We start from the raw sequence: 27047 nt of genomic DNA on the forward strand, positions 1-27047 counted from the left end.
TTGTTCATGTTCATATGAGATAGGAGCAGAAATGGGACATTTGTTCCATCAAGACTAATCCACTATTCAATCATGGCTGATCTAACATTCCCTCTCAACCCCATTCTCATGCATTCTCCCCATAACACCTGAACCAATGAAAAATCTTTCAATCTCTGCCTTAAAAATAGCCATTGACTTGGGGTCCACAGCAATGAATCCCACCCACTCACCATCCTCTGACTAAAGAAATTCCTCCTCATCTCCTTTCTAAAGGTACATCCTTTTATTCTGAGGCTGTGGCCTGTGTCCCAGGCAGATGTCTGGGACATTGCACATCTTTAAGCAGGGGACATGCTGCTTGGTCTGTGGTTCCTGGCTGGGGTATGGGAGGGACAGAATCACCAGTCAGGGGGATGAGGGCAGCATCGCTGGGGCCTGAGGGGTGGGTGATGTTGGGCAGTTGGAATGTAGGAATGTGCAAATGTAGTCCAGAGGGAATTCACAGGCTGAATGATGAGAAGGAATCATACAATGACTGCAGCAGGGAAGGTGCCTGTGTGACAGTGCTGGCTCACAGTCTCCTAACCCTTCTCTGTCCAACTCCACTGCACAGGAGAAAGGACGAAAAGCAGAGACACTTCTTGATGCTAACTGCCCTGTCCCTGAAACTCATTTCTGGACTGTGTCTCAAATCCTCTCTCACATTGCTAGATCATCCACCTATTATCCATCCATCCATCTATTGCTGCAGGAGAGATGATGAACTGTCCAGTCACCCACAACACAGAGTGGCATCACAACCAGAATGAAGAGTGGCATCACAACCAGACACACCACCCCCACCCACACCACCACACACCCCCCACCCACCCCCACCCCCACCCACCCCCCCCCACACACACACACACCCCAACCCCCCCCCCACACACACACACACCCCCAACCCCCACCCACACACACACACCCCCCCCCCACCACACACACCCCAACCACACACACACACACCCAACCACACACACACACACCCCAACCACACACACACACACCCCAACCACACACACCCCAACCACACACACACACACACCCACCCCCCCACACACACCCACCCCACCCCCACACACACACACACCCCAACCACACCCACACACACACACACAACCACACACACCCACACCCCAACCACACGCACACACACGCCAACCACACACACACCCCCTCCCCCAACCACACACACCCAAACCACACACACACACCCCAACCACACACACACACCCCTCCACACACACACACACACCCCAACCACACACACACACACACACCCCAACCACACACACACACACACACCCCAACCACACACACACACAGATCAGGGTGGGGAGGCCTGGCCAGCTATCTGGCTCCAGCTATCCAAGGGTCCCAAGGCCAATAGAGTGGCCCTTTTTGCTTTCAAGGTGATACCAGTTAACCTGTCACCAATCAGGAGTTAAAACCAGGCTATTTCAGATTGTATTTCCACTGTAGCGGTTTGATCCATACACTGCCATTTAGTGTGCGCATTACGAGTGTTACGGAGTGTATGGAGCAGGGAAACTGAGGTTAGCACCAAGGACTTTGACTATTAGTAGATGCCTGATGCCAACAATCGTATTGGTGAGGTTGACCGACAGCACAAGTGTTGTCACAGATTAAAGAGGAAAAGATGGAAAGGTACAATATCCCGCTGAGAATGCTGCTGGAGAGAAGGGATATGTCAGAGGGAGATTTATTTACTAATTCATATTTTTTTTAAAACGGAAACCATTCATCCCATCAGATCCCTGCTGCTCCCAGAAAACCAATCCCAGAAGACTACTCCTCCTTATTTTCCAACAGGACAGCAAATTCTCTCACAAAGACCCCCTGCGATTATGTTGCCACTTCCCCACACTGAGGGTGATTTGCCACAGAGCCGCAGCATATCTTTGGAAACTGGTGTACCTGGAGGAAACCCTTGCTCAGGAGAATGTGGAAACTCTACGCAGAACACGCACTGGGGGACGGATGCACTGTAACGCCAGAACTGCGAATCCCACACGGTCACAGGGAGAACGTTCAAACTCCACACAGACAGTAACCGAGGTCAGTATTGACCCCAGATCCCAGGAGCGTAGGGCAGCAGCAATAACTGCTGCCTTACTGTGGCACGCCTGACACCGTCTCATCTCTCACTTCAATGAACTAAACCTACCTAAAAACAGAAGGAGAAAATGAATGGAGAGAATGAACAGGAAATGAAACAACTGCCAGTGGTGAGTAAATAACAGGCAGATGGTGACAGACTGCACACATGGATGAACAGGTGGGGAGCAGAGTGGTGAACAGTCCAAATACAGCACGTCAACAGGCAAAGGAACAAGTGTTGAAACCAAGGAAACGCATCTCAGTCTGAAGAAGGGTCCCGACCCAAATCACCACCATGGTCTCCAGAGATGCTGCCTGACCTGCTAAGATATTCCAGTACTTTGTGTCCTGACCTTTATCTCAGTGAGGTTGAAATGTGTAGGAAGGAACTGCAGATGCTGGTTTACACTGAAGATAGCCACAAAAAGCTGGAGTAACTCAACGGGCAGGCAGCATCTCTGGAGAGGAATGGGTGATGTTTCGGATCTAGGCCCATCTTCAGACTGAGAGTCTGGGGAGAGGGAAACTAGAGATATGGAAGGGTACAGAGCATATAAGGTGTGAAAAGGACAGATCAAAGCAGACGACGATCAAGGAAATGGACAATGGTTCAAACTCATATGTCAGGCTGTTATTCATTGACTACAGCTCGGCATTTAATACCATCACCCCCTCCAAGCTGGTTACCAAGCTCTCAGATCTGGGTCTCTGCGCATCCCTATGCAATTGGATCCTCAACTTCCTCAATCACAGACCATAGTCTGTCCGTATTGGTGGAAATGTGTCATCCTCGATAACAATCAGAACGGGAGTGGCTGCGTGCTCAGCCCCCTGCTTTACTCACTCTATACTCATGACTGCGTAGCCGGACATAGTGCGAACTCCTTCATCAAATTCGCCGACGACACCACTGTTGTAGGATGTATCACTGATGGAGACGAGTCAGAGTATAGAAGTGAGATCGACCGATTGACCAAATGGTGCCAGCACAATAACCTGGCTCTCAACACCAGCAAAACCAAGAAACTGATTGTGGACTTTGGAACGGGTAGGATGGGGACCCACAGTCCCGTTTATATCAAAAAAGATGGTGAAAAAGGTCAAGAACTTCAAATTCCTGGGCGTGCATATTTCCGAAGATCTCTCCTAGTCCCAGCACAGTGCAATTATAAAGAAAGCACATCTGTGCCTCTACTTCCTGAGAAGATTACGGAGAGTCGGTATGTCAAGGAGGACTCTCTCGAACTTCTACAGGTGCACAGTAGAGAGCATGCTGACCGGTTGCATCGTGGCTTGGTTCAGCAACTTGAGCGTCCAGGAGTGGAAAAGGCTGCAAAAAGTTGTAAACACTGCCCAGTCCATCATCGGCTCTGACCTCCCTACCATCGAGGGGATCTATCGCAGTCACTGCCCAAAAATGCTGCCAACATCATCAAGGACCCACACCATCCTGGCCACACACTCATTTCTCCACTACCATCAGGCAAAGGGTACAGGAGCCTAAAATCTGCAACATCCAGGTTCAGGAACAGCTGCTTTCCCACAGCCATCAGACTATTAAACACAACTTCAAACAAACTCTGAACTACAACAGAGTTCAGAGTTCTATTGCACTTTATCTGTTTATTTATGTGTATATACATATATATATATGGTCTATGGTATATAGACACACTGATCTGTTCTGTATTTATGCCTACAATATTCTGTTGTGCTGTAACAAGCAAGAATTTCATTGTCCTATCTGGGACACATGACAATAAACTCTCTTGACTTGTCTTGTGGGTTGAGGGGAAGGTGACGTCGAGGCATACAGTGAATTTCATCAAGACAGTGAAACTTGTGCTGCAATTATAACCATCTGAAATCTTAGCAAGAAGAGCAGTTTCTGGTCCAGGATACAAGACAGCTGCACGGTCACTGATACCACGGATAGCAGACAGGCTGGAGCTCCGTGGAAGCAACGACCAGTGGAATGTGATCTACTGGTTACTATTGAAGGTCTTTAGTGGTGGGGAGAGATTGGATAGGCTGGGCTTGTAGTCTCTGGAGTGAAGGAGGCCGACCCGAGGAAAGTATATCAGATTATAAGAGACAAAAATGAAATATGAGGCATTATAAAAATATGCATCATATTTAGCGATCATCTTCCTTGATGCACACACACATTTTTTTTTAGATGATTACGAAACGATTATGTTACAACTGTGACTGCTTTTCAAAATATTTTATTGATTTGTGATGTGTTGAATTCCTGAAAGGAGCAGATTAGTTCCTCGTCCTGATACTCCAGCAGGTTGATACTTCTGGAGATTCTGAACTGATTGGATCTGCGTTTCTGATTTGTTTGGATAACTCGCGAAACCAAGCCTTTCAGTTTAACTCGGTACACGTGAGGATAATAGCGTAAATTTATTAATACACAGCAAACTTCCTCTACACATGTAGCATGGCTTGTGTAGAAAGGAACTGCAGATGCTGGTAAAGATGCACAAAGTGCTGCAGTAACTCAGCCTATCAGGGAGAATCTCTGGAAAAAAAGGGTGGTGACGTTTCAGATCTACTGTGAACTTGAAATGTCACCCATCCTTTTTCTCCAAAGATGCTGCCTGACCCGCTGAGTTGCGCCAGCACTTTGTGTCTATCTATAGCATGGCTTGGCTCCGAGCTTGGAATCAGTCATTAATAACCTATTCCATCAAAACAACATTCAGTCCAAATAAGTGTATGTTACCAACAGATGAATTCATCATAATAACACTGAGGCCCAATTGACTTATGCAACAGGGTGATCTCAGGTATAAAGTATGCACATACTGATCATCACCTTCGTACATTCCTTCCCATGAACTTTGTACCACAAAGTAAAAGTAAAAGTAAAGACAGTAAATGGCGCAGGTCCATCGACGTTGCAAGTTGCTTTTGTACCATTTACCATATAATGCAAGATAGACACAAAAAGCTGGAGTAACTCAGCGGGACAGGCAGCATCTCTGGAGAGAAGGAATGGGTGCCGTTTCATGTCGGGACTCTGAAGAAAGGTCTCAACCCGAATCGTCACTCACTCCCTCTCACCAGAGATGCTGCCTGGCCCGCTGAGTTGCACCAGCTATTCGTGTCTATCTTCGGTTTAAACCAGCATCTGCAGTTCCTTCCGACAGCGTTTAATACAAGCATGACTGTGCTGTTGCCATAACGATCCCAACTCCCTGGCTTTGAATCCAAGTTAAACTAATGAGTGAGAAGTCAGTTTGTTTGTAGTTACACACACACACGTTTGGTGAAATGTGTGAATGCAGCCCCAGTCTGTTTCTACTATGTTGGGTCTACGGTACAGAATAGCTCAAAAGGTTAAGCTTGCAGCCATTAAGCTGAGAGAATCATTCATGGTGATGGCACGAATGACCAGAGTAGCAAAGAGAAATGTTTGAATTTCTGCAGCCATTACAGATTATACTCAGAGAGCATTCAAGATCTATCACAGAATCATTGGTAAATACAATTTGACATCAATTCATGGGCAGAGATGCTGGAATAGTTCAAAGAGGTTCTTTGCCAGGCAGACCTCGAAGAAGGAAGGAGAAGGAGAGAGGCAAAGAGTTTTAGGAAGAGAATTTCACAGCCTGGAGCCAAGAGGGCTGAAGGAACGGATTGCAAATGAAATGGCAGATAAGCAGGAGTCTGGATACCTTAGGAGAACTGGATAGCATAGAACATGGAGCAGTACAGCACAGAGCAGGCCGTTCATGCAATACCATGATACTCCATCAGTCACACTCTGTCTCCTGAAAAGACTGACTACTTTACTCTTGCACATCGTTTCCTATTAATTAGGGCAGCATGGTCCCGCAGCAGTAGAGTTGCTGCCTTACAGCGCTAGAGACCCTGGTTCGATCCTGACTACATGTGCTGTCTATACGGAGTTGTTCATTCTCCCTAGTTTTCTCCGGGTGCTCCGGAGTGTGTGAGGCTGCAGCCACTGTTTGAATACCTAAAGGGGCTGCTCCTTGCCTTCTGGCTGCATTTTTCACCCACCATCCTCATCTTTGGACACCCTGTGCGTAGGGGAGAGGGTAGGGCTGAAGATGTCCTGGTTGGGTTGCTCCTGGGCCTGGCCAAACTGGCCATCCACGAGTCAAGGCGCCAGGCGGTGGAGGGCTCTACCCGAGCCGGCTGCCTGCCCCTTTTCCGGGGATACGTCCGTGCCCGGGTGCAGTTAGAAAGGGAATACGCCCTGTCTACGGGCACCCTGAGGGAGTTCGGGACCGCTGGCCTCTGCAGGGTGTTGAATGTATCCTCAATAAGGATTGGATCATAGTTGTATAGTAGGTTATTATGGATATATGTTTGTATTGTATTATGGTGGTGGGTTCTGGCTTGTTTTATTGTAGTGTAAATATTATTTTTTAATAATTGAATAAATGTTTTGATTAAAAAAAAAGATCAATTTGTCATACAAAAACCAAAGTGCTGGAGGAACTCAATGGGTCAAGCAGCACCTGTAGAGGATAGACACAAAATGTTGGAGTAAATCAGGAGAGAAGGAATGGGTGGCGTTTCCGGTCGAGACCCTTCATCAGACCTGAAACGTCACCCATTCCCTCTCTCCAGAGATGCTGCCTGTCCCGCTGAGTTACTCCAGCATTTTGTGTCTATCTTCGATTTAAACCAGCCTACACTGTTACATCCATTCCCACCACTGGTACTGCCTGATCTGCCGAGTTCTTATAGCACTTTGTTGTTTGCTGAAGATTCGAGCATCTGCAATTTCTTGGTCTGTCAACAATATCCTTCTTCTATGAAACCATAATGGCTCTGCATAAACATGTTTTTCCAACTGTTCCGTTAACATTTCCATCAATAATGAATCAAAAACCCTTTTTAATCCCCTAATTCAATGTCAGACAAATTGGACTCCAGTTCTCTGTTCTCTTTGTCCCCTCGTTTCAGCAAAAAAAGAATAGAATAGAAGCATCTCCTAATAAAAAGGAGCTGCAGAGATACAATGCAATAAAACTGATGTCACATAATTCCCAGAATTATGACACTGTAAACACGTGTTGAAAAGATCACATATGACTCAAAAGGGAAAATGCTTTCATTTTCTCTACAATCAGCTGGGTAGACCTTCAAAGTAATTATATCAAGTTCAAGTTCAAGTTCATGACAATAAACGCACTTGAACTTGAACTTGAACTTGAAACAACTCTTGTAAAAATTGGACAGAGGTGAGTGTGGAATCAGAAAGCCGGGGCCCACTGGAGTGGAGTCCATTAACATCACACCTGTTGTGCTACCTGTAGTGTTCACGTACTAACCATGGCCACCGGTCTTTCAGCAGATTGTATGGTTGCATCTGGTTTTCATTGTCCTAGAGTGTACGTGAGGACTCGCTGCAGCCCGTCAAGTAAAATGTCTGCAGCAATAGCAACTGGAGACCCTCGTCCAACTCTACCATGTTCAATTGGGGGTAGAATACCTCTTGGGCAATAGAGGTAACGGTAATAAATCAGCTGCCTGTTTAACCCTGGCCTGGGTTTCTTTTATGTTGACATTTCATGGGAGAGAACATCAAGCAAAATATAAAACATATTGGCACAGTGGCGAAGCTGCTGCCTCGTGACGTCAGAGGCCCAGGTTCAAGCTGACATCAGGTGCTGTCTGTCTGGAGTCTGCATGTTCTCCCTGTGACCGCATGGGTTTCCTCAAGGTATTCTGCTTTCCTCCCACATTTCAGAGATGTGGTCAATGTGCTCCTGTGATTTACCCACCATATGTAGGTGAGAGGTAGATCTATGTCAGACTTCTATGTCATAGATTACAGCTCTGTTTTCAATACCATTATCCCAGCCAAACTCGTGGAACTTGGAGTCAGCACTCATCTCCACAACTGGATCCTCGACTTCCTAACCAACAGTCCCCAATCAGTGCAGATAAGGGACAAATCATCCTCTTCAACAATCCTCTATAGGGATGTGTTCTTAGCCCCCTTCTTTACTCCTTACATACTGTGCAGCCAAATTCAAATTCAACTTAAATTACAAATTATCAGACGACACCACAGTAGTAGGACGAATATCAAACAATGATGAAGCAGATTACATGAAGGAGATTGAGAATCTCATAAACTGGTGTCAAGACACCAACCTTTCCCTAAATGTCAGCAGGATCAAGGAGATGGTGGTGATCGACTTCAAGAAGCAAAGTAGTACACATATCCAGGTATGCATGTCTGAAGAAGGGTTTTGGCCCAAAACATTGCCTATTTCCTTCGCTCCATAGATGCTGCTGCACCCGCTGAGTTTCTCCAGCTTTTTTGTGTACCTTCCAGGTATACATTGCTGGTGCCAACGTAGAGATTGTTGAAAGCTTCAAGTTCCTAGGAGTAAATATCACCAGCAGCTTCTCCTGGGCCACCCTTGTTGAAGCAGTGGACAAGAAAGCACATCAACGCCTTTACTTCCTTTAGGTTTAGGAAGCTCAGCATGTCCCTGACAACTCTCAACATCTTCTACATTTACGCCATAGAAAGCATTTTATCGGGATGCATCACAGCATAGTTTGAGTACAGCTCTATCCAAGACCACAAGAAATTGCAGAAAATTGTGGATGCAGCCCAGATCATCACGCAAACCAACCTCCTTTCCATTGACTCCACCTACACTTCACGCTGCCTCAACAAGGCCAGCAGCAGAATCAACGACGAGTCTCTCCCCAGTCACTACCTCTTATCCCCTCTGCCAAAAGGAAAGAGGTACAGAAGTGTGAGAATGCACACCTCCAGATTCAGAGACAGTTTTTCCTCCAGCTGTTATCAGGCCATTGAACCATCCCATCACCAACTAGAGAGCAGTCCTGAACTACCATCCACCTCATTGGAGATCCTCGGACTATCTTTAATCAGACTCTACGGGAATTTATCTTGCACTAAACGTTATTCCCTTCATTCTGTATCTGTACTATGTGGACGGCTTGATTGTAATATTTCCGCTGACTGGATAGCACACAACGGTAAAAGTTTTTCACTGTACCCCAGGACACATGACAATAAATTAAACTAAACTAAAGTAGTTGATAAGAAAATGGGAAGAATAAAAATTTGGTTTCATAAATTCATGTGATAGGTGCAGAATTAGGCCATTCAGCCCATCGTCTACTCCACCATTCAATCATGGCTGATCTATCTTTCAACCCCATTCTCCTGCCTTCTCCCCATAACCCTAACACTCGCACTGTTCAAGAATCTATCAATCTCTGCCTAAAAAATATCTACTGACTTGGCCTCCACAGCCCTCTGTGACAACTAATTCCACAGATTCACCACCCTCTGACGAAATAAATTTCTCCTTATCACCTAATCATATGATAATCAATTAATTTCATGGGTTAATTAATCAGTGTCGGTGTCAATGTCAGTGTAAGATAAAATGTTTGTTCACACTTAAACTCAAAGTGCCATTGAACAGATGATGTAAATGAAATGCTTCCTGGCATCAAGGCTAAGCTGTGGCTAAGGCAGTAGGCTGTGCCAGTCTACAAGCCCATAACCTTCATCCAGAGTCTGGAGTAAATGACTTCCAAAGTGGTAACAGGGATATTTTAAATCCAATTATTTAAGTAATCTTAAAGATAGACACAAAATGCGAGAGTAACTCAGTGGGCCTGTCAGCATCTCTGGAGAAATGAAAAGGTGACATTTCAGGTCGGGACCGTCCTTCAGACTGATTTTAGGAGGGAGGGTGGGGGAGTAAAATAAAAGATTATATAAGTAATCTGGAATGTTAGAAAATGCAGTATAATTTACGTGTGACATAACACTACCAGATTGTCGTAAAATTCCATTTGGTTTCCAAATGGGAAGGAAACTGGAAAGCTGAAACATACAGGGCCAAATTCAATTCTAGTCCACAGTAATATAGCTGACTTAATCATCCTCAAACATTTTATTAATCCATTCAGTTTATGGACAATTTAGATCAACAATCTCCCTTGCAAGTAATTTTAATTTAGAGATACAGCGTGGAAACAGGCCCTTGTGCCCACCAAGTCCACACCGACCAGCGATCCCCCATACACTGGCACTATCCTACACACTAGGGACAATGTTCAATGTTTACGAAAGCCAATTAACCTACAAATCTGTATGTCTTAGGAGTGTGGGAGGAAACCGGAGCACCCGGAGAAAACCTAAGGGAGAATGAACAAACTGCGTAGAGACAGCGAGTCCGGATTGAACCCGGGTCTCTGGTGCTGTAAAGCAGCAGCTCCACCGCTGCGCTATTGTATCGCCCATAATTGTTTATACTTCTATCAGGTCTTTCCTCAGCTCATGTCTCGTGAAGGGGTGACCAAAGCGGGCAAAGAGCCCAACCTTTCCCAGACCTCCAGAACGAGCCGTGGATGGCAGGCAAACCCCACTGCGTCTGCCTCGCCTCTGGGGCCAGCTTGAGCTGATGAAGGCATGGCAATACGGAACAGAAAGGACACAGGGATGGTTGTAGCATCAGTTTCCCACAATCCACAATCTGTTCAGCATAACATTGTCACAATAGCTACAAAGCGTAGAACATCTGGAAAAGAAATAAAGCCTTTATTTCTGTAACATTTTAAGAACCTCGGGCTACTTCAAAGCACCTTGTTGCCATCAAAACATGATGAAGCAGTTGTGATTCAGATACACTGTTGCTGTGAAGGCTGTGTATTTTAGAGATGGGCATCTTCGATTTACCAAGACTATTTGTTGGTGTATCAGGCTCCACTTTCCATGCACAGGAACACTCAATGCATTTCCCCCAACCACTTCAATTTATGGATGATGTGAATGAAATGGATATAGAGGGAATGGGGAGATATGGAATGGAGAGATATGCAAGCAGGTAAGAGTTGGTCTTGGTCCTGTGTCTTAAGCATGTATTGTCTTTCTGCTGACTGGTTAGCAAGCAACAAAAGATTTTCACTGTACCTCAGTACATGTGACAATAAACTGAACTGAAACTTAAACTGTGCTGCACCGTTCTGTGATATGTCTGATCTATGATATCTGGGTCGATGACCATTACCGCAACATGCTGGACTGCGATCCATCCTCCCAGTTTCTCCATCTCCATTACATTTGCACGACAGGATACTTCCCATCCAGGTATTTCAGCCTTGCGTCAGTAATCCAGTTATGACTTTCGTTCCACCATAGTTGACATCCTGGCCCTTGCAACTCCCACACTGTTGCTCTCATTCACTCTTCCTGACAAGAACAATGGTAGGGTTCCCTTCTTCTTACATATCAGTTCAATGACCTTCACCTCCCCAACCTCCACTTCACCGACCTTCACATCATCAGCCTCCGCATTCAGTTGATAATTTTCCATGGTCCCCACCACCTCCAGCAGAATTCTACCCCTTCACCATTCATGTTCATAAGTTATAGAAGCCATTCAGCCCATCAAGTGTACTCCACCATTCAATCGTGCCTGATCTATCTTTCCTTCTCAACTTCATTCTCCTGCCTTCTTCTCATTACTCCCGACACCTTTACTCATCAAGAATCTGGCAATTTGCACATTAAACATAGCCAATGTCAGCCTCCACAGCCATCTATGGCAATGAATTCCACAGGTTCACCACTCTCTGGCTAAAGAAATTCCACATCTACTTTCTAAAGGTAGATCCTTTTATTCTGAGGGTATGCCCTCTGGTTCTCTCTCCCACTAGTGCAAACATCCTCTCCAAACTGTTCTGGTTTCTCCATGACTCCCTGGACCACTCTTCCAACCACTGCCCTTCACACAATACTTACTCTCCATGTAACCACAGGAGATGGGACATCCGTCCATCCACCCCTCGCTTCCCACCATCCAGGCAAGGAAACACTGCGTCCAGATGAAGCAACAAATCACTCGCATTTCTTCTAATTTAGTGGTTAGCTTTAGATGCTCACAACGAGACCGCCTCCGCAGTGGAGAAACAAGATTCAGTTTGAATGAGGCTTTGCAGAACACCTCGGTCCAGTCAACATGGTGACCCTGATCAACTTGTCATCTTCATTATTCTTCACACTCCGACTTCCCTATCTTCAAAGCCCTACTTTACTGCAATGTAAACTCAAGGAAAACCACCTCATTTTCTTTCTGGGTAGTTTTAGTTTATTGTCACGTGTACCGAGGTACAGTGAAAAGCTTTTGTTGCATGCTAACCAGTCAACAGAAAGACAACACATGATTACAATAGAGCCATCCACATGATAAAGGGAATAACATGAATAAAGTTTAGTGCAAGATAAAGTCCAGTAAAGTCCGATCTAAGATAGTCCGAGGGTCTAATATTAGGTAGATAGTAGCTCAGGATTGCTCTCTAGTTGTTGGTAGGATGGTTCAGTTGCCTGATAACAGCTGGGCAGAAACTATCCCTGTATCTGGAGGTATGATGCTGAACATTGAAGTTAATAATCTCAGGTGGCCCTTATCAATCACTGCCTCGCTCCACAAACGTGGCGGTACCTCTGTTACAATTGGTGTAATATTACTCTTCAGTCTCCAACTACTATATTTGTTACCTTAACTTTGGTCTGTCACAGATTTCCTTTGCTCTCCCCACCCACCCTCTCCATGTGGTGCTGAAGCAAGGGGAATCCTTGCATGCTGGGCCCAGCAATTACTACCAGACCCAAGGACAGCTTCTTCCCCGCTCACATCCAACTCTTGAACAGACCTCTCATCAACTAAGGATGTTTATGATCTCTCAGTCGACCTTGTTTGCCCCTTTCACTTTATTTTATCATTTAGACATTCATTGGAGATTCTTGGACTAACTGGACTTTATCCTGCACCAAGTATAATTTCCTTTATTCTGTATCTGTACACTGTGGATGACTTGATTGTAACTATGTGTAGTCGTTCCACTGGCTGGATAATACGCAACAAACAAGCCTTTCACAGTAGGTAGACACAGGAGTAACTGCTGGAGTATCTCAGCAGGTCAGACAGCATCTCTGGAGAAATAGGATGGATGAAGAAGGGTCCCAACCCAAAACATCACCCATCCATTTTCACCAGAGATGCTGCCTGAGTTATGGGCCTGTCCCACTTAGGCGTCTTTTTAGGCGACTGCAGGAGACTATGCAGTCGCCACATGTTCGCGGGTGGTTGCCGAGTAGTCGCCTTCATGGTCGTGAGGAGTTCCCACATTCTGGAAACTAGTCGTGGCCTCATTATGGTCGCCGCAAATTTTTCAACATGTTGAAAAATTAGCGGCGACCAGAATGAAGCCGCCATGGAGAGTAGCGAGCATTCTCGTGCCGTAGGTGGGTTGCCAGGAGGTCCTAGTGGGTTGCCAGGTGTTGAAGGTTGTCGTAAGCTCTCGTAGGTTGCAGCCGGTGTTGACCGGTGAATTTCATTGGTTCATTGGGGAAACAAAAACGTAAGCTGTAGTTTTAAGAACCAAGGACAACCGACCGGTAATGTTAAATGTCCGCCGAGCTTCACAGCCGTGCATCTCTGGCTTCTTAAAAGTTGTCCCCACTCCTTCTCCCCCACTCCCGCCCCCCCATCTCTTTTCCCGTACACTGTACTTTCACCGTCTTAATTACAGCGCCAACCTTCCTGTTCATCGTGGTGTGTGTCTGTATCACATTGGCTTTGCACTGTGTGAATTTCACCCAGACAGCGCTCCCCCGCTTGCCCTGTCCCCCGCTTGCATAACGGGCTGGTGAAGGAAGCGATGTGTGCGTGTTCCACTCTAACAGTCACCGTTCCAGACGCCGGTTTTTCAGGCGACTGCCGGTAACTTGACAGTTGCCGGCAGTGGCCTGAAAAATCGACTAAGTGGGACAGGCCCATATTACTCCTGCGCTTTGTGCCTATCTTTGGTATAAACCAGCATCTGCAGTTTCTTTCTACACAAGCTTTTCACTGTACCTTGGTACACATGACAATAAACTAAACCAACAAACTAAGAGTGTAGCAGTGACAGAATATTCTGTGCTCTGTTTCATTATTCTTTGCATTACCCGTTGCACTATTATTATTATGTGGTATGATCTTCCTGGAGAACACCTCGGTCCAGTCAACATGGTGACCCTGATCAACTTGTCACCTTCAACAGTCCTGGAGAACACTGTATCTCAGTACATGTGAAAATACACTAATATCCTCTCTCCAACTTTAAATTGAATTTCTTTTCACCTTCTTAATTCTGATGAGGAGTCCTTGACCCGACACACGACCTCAATGTCACTCCTACAGATGCTGCCTGACCTGGTCAGCACTCACTACATGTTTTGGTTTTGTTTTCAATTTCCAGCATCTGCAGTTTTTACTCTCAGAATCAGCAACTGTCTGGAAGGGAAACACAAACCTAAGGATGTAAGTTTAGGCGAGGGGGTGAAAACGTCAATAGGAACCGGAGGGGTAATCTTTTCACACAGAGGGTGGTGGGGATATGGAACGAGTTGCCAGAGGAGGCAGTTGAGACAGGTACTATAACAACATTGAAAAGACACTTGGACGGGTACATGGATAGGAAAGGTTCCGAGGGATATGGGCTAAATGCGGGCAAATTGAGCTTAGATGTGGCATCTTGTTTAGCATGGACGAGTTGAGCTGAAGGACCTGTTTCCATACACTATGGTTCTATGACTGTGACTAAACAGTGTGCTTTAGCTTTGTTTGATGTGCTCTTCTTGTGAGAGTACCTCGCCATGACTGACGCTCAACATGGCTTGCACAGTACCAATACTGGAGGTGTTCCTGCTCAGACCCTCAGTGCAAAGGACAAAAATAATCAGCCAGTCAAAAAGCCTGTTGGCACTTTCCCCACGTCATATAGTTAGTTTCCAGAGGCAGAGCCAACAAAACACAACACACTAAATGGCATCAACTCAACTGTTAAACATATACATTTTCAAAATAACACACAGAGGGAGCAATTACCAGGGTGTAACCTAATATCAGAGTTCACTTGACATTTATAATCTGGTTCAGCTTCATTCAGGCCTCGTATGATACAAAGAAAATAGGTGCAGGTGTAGGCCATTCAGCCCTTCAAGCCAGTACCGCCATTCAATGTGATCATGGCTGATCATCCACAATCAGAATTCTGTGGAATTCTCTGCCTCAGAGGGCGGTGGAGGCAGGTTCTCTGGATACTTTCAAGAGAGAGCTAGATAGGGCTCTTAAAAATAACGGAGTCAGGGGATATGGGAAGAAGGCAGGAACGGGGTACTGATTGGGGATGATCAGCCATGATCTCATTGAATGGCGGTGCTGGCTCGATGGGCCAAATGGCCAACTCCTGCACCTATTGTCTATTGTCTAATCAGTACCTCATTCCTGTCTTCTACCCATACCCCTTGATTCTGCTAGCCCTAAGAGCTCCATCTAACTCTCTTTTGAATGCATCCAATGATTCGGCCTCCACTGCCTTCTGAGGAAAAGAATTCCACAAATTCACAACTCTGGGTAAAACAGTTTTTCCTCATCTTAGTTCTAAATGGCCTATTAAACTGTAGCCCCTGGTTCTGGACTCCCCCAACATCGGGAACACATTTCCTGCATCAAGCGTGTCCAATCCCTTAATCTATATTACTAAATCTCTGTTCTTGACCGCTTTTGGCCATCTGTGCTGCGATTTCCGAGAGAACGCCGCCACCTACGGCCGTCATTTTTGGCCACCTCGATCAGAGCCCACGTCTGCCTTCCTAGACCAGAGTATTTTTCCCATTGATGAAAAATCAGAGAGAAATTAATGTTTTAAAAAAATTCACCCTTCTCTCTGCTGCCCCTGCTGGAGGGAGGGGGAGGGACTATAAAACCAGGAAGTGGTGTGCCTCAATCAGTCTCTGCAAGCTGGAGGGCACTCTGAGCTCTGAATGACACTGAACAAATGTTCACACAACTGTGAGTAAGTACCCTTAATGTGGTTTGAAAATGAAAATATGGATAGTTTGAGTAAAAAAGCACTGCCTGCAAATGGTTGTTTGGAGGGTTTGGGTTGAAGTAAAAAGGCACTCTCTCTCTCTCTCCCCCACCTCTCTCTCTCCCTATCCCTCTCTCTTTCTCTCTCTCTCTCTCCCCCGGTCTCTCTCCCTTTCCCTCTCGCTCTCCCCTCCTCTGTCACCCCACCTCTCTCCCATCCCCCATCGTCTCTCCCCCCTCACCTCCTCCGCGTCCCCCCCTCTCCTCTCCCCCCTCTCTCCTCTCCCCCTAGCTCTCTCTATCCTCCCCCCTTCTCACCGCCCTCTCCTCCTCCCCCCTCCCGTCTCTCCTCTCCCCGTCTCTCTCTACTCCCCTTCTTTTTCTCTCCCCCTACTCTCCCCTCCCCCACAGGCCCTCCCCTAAACCCCCCTTCCCTCCACACACCCCCTACCCCTTCCCTCACCCACCCCCTCCTGCTCACCCCCCCTCTCAGCCAACACCCCCCTCTTAGGGTCTCTCCTCTCCCCCTCTCCTCTCCCCCTCCTTCTCCCCTCTCCTTCCCGTCCCCCCTCCCCCCCCTCACTCTCTCACCCTCGTTTTCGCCCCTCCCCCCCCACCTTTCCCCCCTCCCCACCCTCCTCTTCTTCTCCTCCTCCACCCCCCTCTCCCTCTTGCCCCTCTCTGGGTCTCTGTCCTGTCTCTGTCTCTCTCGGTCTCTCTCTGTCTCTGCCCCTTCTCTCTCTGCCCTAACTCTCTACCCCCGCCCCCCCCCCCCCCCCCTTCACTAGATGTGACTGCAAGTTGGGGGCCATGCGTCAGTAGATAGGGTGGTTATGGGGTATAAGGAGCAAATTAATAATATTAATATAATATCAAGGGGGGTAATTAGCGTGAGTGCGGGGGGGGGGAATAGTTGGTGTGTGTGACGCTGCATGCCGCCTCCCCCCCCCCCACAACCGCACGTTGGGGGAACAGACCCAACGGGTCTGCACTTGGTCTAGTAATTTTATATGTTTCTCAAAGATTCCCTCTCATCCTGCTAAATTCCAGTGAATACAAGCCCAGTCATTCCACTCTTTCATCATAGACAGTCCAGCCATCCCGGGTATTAACCTTGTGAACCTACGCTGTACTCCCTGAATAGCAAGAATGTCCTTCCTCAAATTAGGAGACTAAAACTGCACACAATACTCCAGGTGTGGTCTCACCAGGGCCCTGTACAACTACAGAAGGAGCTCTTTGCTCCTATCCTCTCATTATGAAGGCCATCATGCAATTAGCTTTCTTCACTGCCTGCTGTACCTGCATACGTACTTTCAGTGACTGATGTACAAGGTCACCCAGGTCTCGTTGTACTTCCCCTTTTCCTAATCTGACACCTATTACATCTTTAATAATTGAAAAAAAATCATTCACATTATTTCCCTGTTATGTAGATTGGGACTTCCATGGGCTGTGGTTCCACAGTTGTTGATCACCTTTTGGTTTCTCCACCCAACACCTACTGGACATAGAGACACTAGAAACTGCAGATAGACAAATAGTAACTCAGTGGGTCAGGCAGCATCTCTGGAGTAAAGGAATAGGTGATGTTACTAAATTACAAAAAACACTTGATTAGAAGAAGAGCAAATGAATCTTGCTTCATCCTCTGACCAAGCAAAGATATGTCCTTTTATTCTGAGACTGTGTCCTTTGCTCCTAGACTCTCCCACTAGTGGAAACATCGCCGCCACATCCACTTTATCCAGGCCTTTCACTATTCGGTAAGTTTCAATGAGGTCGCCCCTCATCCTTCTAAACTCCAGTGAGTACAGACCCAGTGCCGTCAAATGCTCATCATATGTTAACCCAGTAGCGAGTGGTTGAACCCTGACTGCCTACTTACTGGGCCACAGCTGCAGCAAGTAGTGCAACACTGTGGAAGAGGGGACCAGGGAGTCGTGGAGAAACTAACATGATAAAAGGGGGAAGGTAGGAGAAGATGGTGGAATCACCTATTCCTTTTCTCCAGACCCGCTGAGTTACTAGAGCATCTTCTGTACAAACCAGCACCTGCCGTTCCTTCTGACACAAGGAACCGCAGATGCTGGTTTACAAAAAAAGACACAAAGTGCTGGAGTAACTCAGCAGGTCAAGCAGCACATGGATAGGTGACGTTATGGGTTGTAACCCCTCTTTAGACCGATTGTGGTGGGGGAGATGGGAGAAAACTGGAAGAGAGGTGGAAGCAGAACAAAGCCTGGCAAATGATAGGTGGATATGAGTGGGGAGGTGGGTGTTGATAGGCAGATAAAGATCAGATAAAGGTCAGAAATGAAAAGATATAAAATGAAAAAAGCCTTTGTCCATCGACCTGCCTAGCAACATCCCCCTCCCTCCCCACTAGTATCCACCTATCACCCACCAGGCTTTGTGCTGCCCATCTCGCTTCCAGCTCCCCCCCCCCCCCCCCCCCCCCCATAATCAGTCTGAAGAAAGGTCCTGACCCCGAAACATCAACTACCCATGTTCTCCAGAGATGCTGCCTCACCCGCTGAGAAGGCAGGAACGGGGTACTGATTGGGGATAATCAGCCATGCTCACATTGAATGGCGGTGCTGGCTCGAAGGGCCGAAGGGCCTACTCCTGCACCTATTGTCTATTGTCACTCCAGTATTTTGTATCTATCTTCGGTATAAACTAGCACCTTCCTTCCTGCATTGTAAAATATGGCTTGGTCAGCACCAGACTGGGGAACTGCAAGCGGCTTTCTCCCTGTCCATCTGTGAGAGATCACAGACCCCGGTCCCATCCTGACCAAAGACGGCAACTCACAGCGGAGTGAAAGGAAGCAGCGTCCCGGGAGAGGAGAGTAGGGACCCCGGGGAGCTAGTGCTCATTCTCCCGCCCCCAACAACCCCCTCCCCTTCCCCCCAGTTCCCTGCGCTCCAACCCACACACACACTCTCTCCCCGTGAATCACTCCTGAACGCTCGCAGCAGAGCCGCGGAGCGCAAGTACACGGGGACTCTCTCCAGCTTCAGGTGCCGGCGCCAGAGAGTGGCTGGGTCAAATGTGTGGCAAGACAGACACAAAGTGCTAGAGTAACTCAGCGGGTCAGGCAGCATCCCTGGGAAGAAGGAATGGGTGACGTTTCGGGACGAGACCCTTCTTCTTCAGACCATCCCTTCTCTGCAGAGATGCTGCCTGCCTGACCCGCTGAGATACTCCAGCACTTCGTGTCTGTCTTCGGTTTAAGCCAGCACCTGCACTTCCTACACTCAAATGTGCGGCAACCGGTTTGACATTGCATCACCAAACATCTAAGTTAGCGCAGGGCAAGGCGCCCGCCTCAGGGTGCCAGCTATAGACGGGTCGTGGTTGTGTTAACCTGCAGTTGCCCGTGTCCACATTCACTGCTCCAGTTGCTGCTCCATGCTCTTCACTCGGCCAGTGCGGAGAGGAGCGGCGAGCGGGTGGTTGGGGTTAGGGTTGGGGGTGTGGGTAGGAGTTGGGGGTGGAGTTGGGGGTGGGGGTTGGGGGTGGAGTTGGGGGTGGGGGTTGGGGTTGGGGTGAGGTGTAGGTAAGGTTGGGGTGAGGTGCGGGTAGGGGGTGGGGGTAGGGGTGAGTAGGGGGTGGGGTAGGGGCTGGTGTGGCGGTAGGGGTTGGGGTGTGGTGTGGATAGGGGTGGGGTTGGTTTGGGGTGGGGTTGGGGGTAGTAGGGGTTGGGGTGAGGTGTGGGAAGAGGGTGGGGTTGGGGTGGTGGGCCGAGTGAACTTCTCTCTGGGTCTCCCCGTCTATCAGTGAACAGCATCACACCCCTCGTTCATTCGCTGCGCCCCAGTTGAAACCACGGGCGGTTTGGGGAAGGGCGAATTGTTCAAATACAAACTCACCCGATGTCAGTGACAATCACCACGTCGTTGCTACATTGCAAAATGCAACTGGTTTAACACCTCGTATTTCGCTTGGGCAGCTTGCAACCCAGCGGTATCAACATTGGCCTCACTAACCTCAGGTAACCCTTGCACCCCATCTCTCTCAACCCTCGTTATACTGTCGTCCTGTTGAGTTCCTCTGTCTGTATAACTGGTTAGCAGCTTCCTCACAGCCAACAATGAACCATTGTGGGCCCCATCTTTCCTTGATCATCGTTTGTATATCTTTCATTCATTTGGCCCAAGTACCGTCCACCTCTCCAGTTTCCCTCTCCCCTGACACTCATGTCTGAAGAAGGGTCGGCCCGAAACATCACCATCACTTCTCTCCAAATATGCTGCCTGACCCGCTGAGTTTATCCAGCTTTTTGTGTCGATCTTCAGTGAATGAGAGTGCCGGATCTGACCCGGGCTGCCAGCGGGTGTTACTGAGTCCTGGCCCTTCATCCCTATTGAGCGGGGTCAGGGTGCATCAGCCTGGCGACGTGAGCCGGCAATGGGGCGGCGTTCAGTGCATCAGGTCCCGCCGAGCTCACACACCAAGTACACACACACCACGTACACACACACCACAACATCACACCTCGCTGAAGAAGGGTCTCCACCCGAAACGTTACCCACTCCTTCTCCCCAGAGATGCTGCCTGTCCCGCTGAGTTACACCAGCAACTTTGTGTCAAGCAGCATCTGCAGTTCCTTCCTAAACATCACATCCCCGCTCTGGGTTTTACTGAGTCGACAAAGTCTGATGAAGTGTCACCTATTCCTTTTCTCTGAGTTGCTGCCTGGCCCGCTGAGTGAGTTTTTTGCGTCTCACTCTATAAACGACTCTCGTTATTCTGCTCCACTGACTTCAATCACTCAGTCCCCGGTCTACCTGTTAGCAACACAACTAACGCAGAAACTAAATAACCGTCTAGAAACATCACATGGACTGAGAGACACCAAATACATTTCAGGAATTCGGCTAAACAGGTTTGCATATATTTAAAGCAGTCGGATGCATCTAATTAAATCTCAATACCAACACATTACGGAGGCAGATCACCAGCATGCAAGTGCTTGCAAATAAATGTTACCTTTCCACCGCGAGTATCCCCAGTGTCGGGCTGTACTGTGAGCCAGACCAGGTACACAGACCCAGCCGCACACAGACGGCACCCGGGGCTGCCTGGCCGCACGATCACAGGGCGAATGTGAACCTTGACACGGGAACCTGCAACACTTACACACGTTGAGTTGGCTGCGACTGCAGCAGCGCCGCTTGGCTGGCCGTGTGAGCAGGCGGTGGGTGTACAGTGCGCCGCTGCTGGGCTAGGGACGGTTTTATTTCCCGCAGGCGCTTGCAGCTCTCCTCCCTCTCAGCTAGGACACCCCTCACATTAACCCTCAGAGCACCGCGCCGCCCGCACGCACCAAGGCAGGAAACCACAGCACAGCACTCTCCCCGTTGTCTACAGAGAAGATGCACCCAGTTACACACACACACACACACACACAGACACACACACACACACACATACTACGCACACACACAGATACACACACAAATACACACACACACACAGATACACACACAAATACACACACACACACAGATACACACGCACAGATACACACACACAGATACACACACACACATACGCACAGATACACACACACACACACACACACACACAGATAAGCACACACATATACACACACACAGTTCCACACACACACAGTTACACACACACACACAGTTACACACAGATACACACACAGTTACACACACACACAGATACACACATAAACATACACACACACACAGTTACACACACACACACACATAGTTACACATACACAGATACACACACAGACACACACACACAGATACACACACACAGTTAGACACACAAACACACACACACACAGATACACACACAGAGATACACACACAAATACACACACACTGATATACACACACACACAGTTACACACACGCACACACAGATACACACACATACACATACACACACACATACATATATACACACATACATACACCCACATACACACACACACACAGTTACAGACACACGGATACACACACACACAGATACACACACACACATACACACAGTTACAGATACACACACAAACACACAGTTACACACACACAGATACAGATATGCACACACAGTTACACACACACAGATACACTCACACAGTCACACACACACAATTACACACAAACACAGACACACACAGTTACACTCAGTTACACACACAGATACACACACACAGTTAGTTACACACACAGTTGCACACACAGATACACACACAGTTACATACACACATAGTTACACACATACACACAGATATATACACACTGATACACACACAGAGTTACACACACATACACAGGTACACACAGTCACACACACATAACACACAGTTACACACACACACACAGATACACACACACAGTTATACACACACACAGTTACACACATACACACAGATATATACACACTGATACACACACAGTTACACACACACACACACAGGTACACACAGTCACACACACACAGATACACACATAACACACAGTTACACACACACACACAGATACACACACACAGTTACATACTGTACACACAGGCATAGAGACACACAGATACACACAGATATACACACACAGTTACACACACACAGATACACACACAATTACATACACACAGAGATACACATACACACAGATACACACACACAGATACACACACACAGAAAGACACACGCAGTTACACACACCCAGACACACACACACACAAATACACACACAGTAAGGCAAGGCAGCGCCTTTACCACCTCAGGCAATTGAGGAATTTCAGAGTGTCTCTGAGGATCCTTCAGTGCTTCTACTCAGCGGCTGTGAAAAGCATCTTGTCCGGAAACATCACAATTTGATTTGGGAATTGCTCTGCCCAGGACAAGAAGGCTCTGCAGAGAGTAGTGCGTTCAGCCGAACGCACTATGGGAACTACACTCGCCTCCCCCCCTCCTGCAGGAACTATACATCAGAAGGTGCAACTCCAGAGCCAACAAGATCATGGGAGACCCCTTCCACCTCAGCAACGGACTGTTCCAGCTGCTACGGTCAGGCAAACCCCTCCGTTGCCATGCTGTGAAAACAGAGAGGATGAGAAGGAGTTTCTTCCCAGAGGCCATCAGGACTGTAAACTCTTATCTCACCAGGGACTAACTTTACTGTACCAATTTACTGTTGTGTGGTGTCTTTTTAAATTTGCTGTTTTTTCCTTTTTTCCCTCCCACAAATATGTAGTATGTGAATATGTGATTCTGTTCCATTCTGTTTTGTAGTTTTTTGCACAAATCCGCAAGCATTGCCACTTTTCAATTCACTGCACATCTCGGATGTATATGTGATGAATAAACTTGACATGACTTGACACAGTTACACACACAGATACACACACAGATACACACACAGATACTCACACATATAGTTACACACACACAGATACACACACACATATATACACACACACAGACACAGACAGACACAGATACACACACACAGATACACACACACACAGATATACACAGTTATACAGACACACACACACAGTTACACACACACAGGTACCCACAGATACACACACACAGATACACACACACAGAAATACACACACACAGAGATACACACACAGAAATACACACACACAGAGATACACACACACAGTTGCACACACAGTTACACACACACAGATACACACACACAGACAGATACAGATACACACACACAGATACACACACAGTTATACCCTCACACACACACAGATACACACACACAGATACACACACATACACACTTAGATACACACACAGGTGCACACACAGATACACACACTAACACAAACACAGAACAAACAGAAAGGGAGTTCGTAAAATGTCACTTTAGGAAAGTTGACACAGCGAGAAAGTGATCAAACGGATTTCCCGCGCACATCCGAGCTGTTCGTCAGGTCAACACGCACCGACCCTTCCCTGGTGCCGACCCCGCTGAGTGACTCCAGCATGTTGTGTCTGTTGAATAGCCAGACTGTCGCCTTTATTTACAGAGTGAGTGAGCTAGCGTTCAGCGGGGACACGCAGCGCCGTGCGCAGCTCCATTGTTGTAGTATTGGGTTTCTCCACCACGCCTGTAGACTTTGGACCGCGGGTGGGAAGGGCAAGGAATGAACATACATTCACTCCCCTTCACACAGTCATGGTTCACCAGACCCAAACGTCGTGTACTGAGAAATCTATGTTCCTAAAAACTGGAGTAACTCAGCGGGTCAGGCAGCATCTATGGCGAGGAATGGGTGACGTTTCGGGTCGAGTCTGAAGAAGGATCTCCACCTGAAACGCCACCCATTCCTTCTCTCCAGAGAAGCTGCCTGTGCCGCTGAGTTACTCCAGCATTTTGTGGCGATCATCAGTTTAAATCAGCACTTGCAGTTCCTTCCTACACTGCCCACAGAGTGAGCCGGGATTCACAGACCCCAGGTGACAGCCTTGTACCTCCCGCAGTCGGACAGTCCCTGGGATAGGGAGCTGTTCCCTTTCCCACATGTGCCCACAAGCCACCTTTTACATGCCAGAAACACTTTGTACTCCACTTGTTACAATTTTCACTTCGTTGAATGGTCACTAAATCTACCCTTAATTAAATTAATGGATTATGGATTGTATACTGTACCCAGTCACTAGTGAATAACTTGAAGCATTTTATTATTATTACTGGATTGAAAATGTATCAGAGAATTTGTGTGAAGTTGGCTGTCGGTTAATCAGGTTATCCTGAGGGTACCTGTACACAATAGGTCAGTCAGGTTACCTGTAACCCAGAGTGTACCTGTCCTGTGCACACTCGGTTAGTCAGGTTATCCATAACCCAGAGTTCACAAGTTCACGTTCACGTTATCGGAGTAGAATTTTGGCTGCCTAATTCGATGCCTTATTCGGCCCATCGAGTCTACTCTGCCATTCACTCATGGCTGATCTCTGCATCCTAATCCTATTTTTCTGCCTTCTCCCCATAACCCTTGACACCCGTTCTAATCAAGCATTTGTCTATCTCTGAGTTTTAAATATTTTCTGACGTGGCCTCCACAGCCCTCGGTGGCAATGTTCTACAGATTAACTACCCTCTGACTAAAGAAGTTCCTCCTCACCTCCTTTCTAAAAGAGCGCCCTTTAATTCTGAGGCTATGATTCAGATTCAGATTCAGATTCAGATTCAACATTAATTGTCATTGTCAGTGTACAGTACAGAAACAACGAAATGCAGTTAGCATCTCCCTGGAAGAGCGACATAGAATATGAGCAATAAATACATCTATTTACATGCATACAGTCATAGTGTTTTTCCTGTGGAGGGGTGTCCGGGAGGGGGGGGGGGGGGGGGGGGGGGGGGCGGTGATTGGCAGTCACCGAGGTACATTGTTGAGTAGTGTGACAGCCGCAGGGAAGAAGCTGTTCCTGGACCTGCTGGTCCGGCAACGGAGAGACCTGTAGCGCTTCCCGGATGGTAGGAGAGTAAACAGTACATGGTTGGGGTGAGAGCAGTCCTTGGCGATGCTGAGCGCCCTTCGCAGACAATGCTTGCTTTGGACAGACTCAATGGAGGGGAGCGAGGAACCGGTGATGCGTTTGGCAATTTTCACCACCCTCTGCAGTGCTTTCCGGTCGGAGACAGAGCAGTTGCCATACCATACTGTGATACAGTTGGTAAGGATGCTATCGATGGTGCAGCGGTAGAAGTTCACCAGAATCTGGGGAGACAGATGGACCTTCTTCAGTCTCCTCAGGAAGAAGAGACGCTGGTGAGCCTTCTTGACCAGAGTTGAGGTATTGTGTGTCCAAGAGAGGTCATCGGAGATGTTGACCCCCAGGAACCTGAAGCTGGAAACACGTTCCACCTCCGTCCCGTTAATGTGGATGGGGTGTGCCTGCCGCCCCTAGAATTCCTGAAGTCTACAATGAGCTCCTTGGTCTTCCTGGAGTTAAGGGCCAGGTTGTTGTCAGCACACCATGCTGCTAGGAGCTGGACCTCCTCCCTATAGGCCGACTCATCGTTGTTGCTGATGAGGCCAATCACCGTTGTATCATCTGCATCATTGATGATGGTGTTAGTACCATGTACAGGTGTGCAGTCGTAGGTGAAGAGGGAGTAGAGGAGGGGGCTCAGCACACAGCCCTGTGGAACGCCGGTGTTCAGGGTGAGGGCTGAAGAGGTGTGCTTGTCTAACCTAACAGACTGGGGTCTGTTGGTTAGAAAGTCCAGTGTCCAGTTGCAGAGGGAGGGATCGATGCCCAGGTCACCGAGTCCTAGACTCTCCCACCAGTGGTAACATCCTTTCCACATCCACTCTTTCTATAGAGAGAAGGAATGGGTGACATTTTGGTGACAACCTGAAACATCACCCATTCATTCTCTCCAGCTATGCTGCCTATCCCGCTGAGTTACTCCAGCTTTTTGTGTCTATCTTCATTCAACCAGCATCTGTAGTTCCTTCTTACACACTCCACTCTTTCTATGCCTTTCATTATTCTGTAAGTTTCAATGAAGTCCCCCCCATAACCTTCTAAGCTCCAGCGGGTTGAGGCCCAGTGCTGTCAAATGCTCATCATATGCTAACCCACTCATTTCTGGAATCATTCTTGTGAACCTCCTCTAGACCCTCTCCAGAGCCAGCACATATTTCCTCAGATACGGGGCCTAAATTTGCTCACAGTACTCCAAATGCAGCCTGACCAGTGCCTTATAGAGCCTCAGCTCATCAGAGGGTGCTTGTACACAGTTGCACTAGAGAGGCAGTGGTTATTCTCCTCAGAATCGAGAAGGCTGATCACTGACCTCAGGGAAGTAAGTAGTGAACAGTTGGGTACAAAAACTTACAGCAACTGCTACAAAAAGGAGTGGAAGAGAAATCTCCTATACACCAGGAATAATCATTCACTAGAATTCTCTGCCCCTGCCGCTTTATGTAAATGAGAATAACATGGACCACTGGGTTACAATAGCATTA

The 27047-nt window shown here is 47.5% G+C and overlaps 1 protein-coding gene across 1 annotated transcript in view; it reads right to left on the minus strand.

Moving 5' to 3' along the window:
* The window catches only part of LOC116982112 (supervillin-like), a 199414-nt gene extending 178134 nt beyond the window's left edge, over window positions 1-21280 (minus strand). Inside the window, exon 1 of the mRNA XM_033035437.1 lies at window positions 21048-21280. The gene's annotated coding sequence lies outside the window, so the exon portion shown is untranslated. The remainder of the gene's footprint in view (window positions 1-21047) is intronic.
* Window positions 21281-27047: the final 5767 nt, after the last annotated feature.

This window comes from Amblyraja radiata, chromosome 16 (genome assembly GCF_010909765.2).
Source record: "Amblyraja radiata isolate CabotCenter1 chromosome 16, sAmbRad1.1.pri, whole genome shotgun sequence".
Lineage (NCBI taxonomy): Eukaryota > Metazoa > Chordata > Chondrichthyes > Rajiformes > Rajidae > Amblyraja > Amblyraja radiata.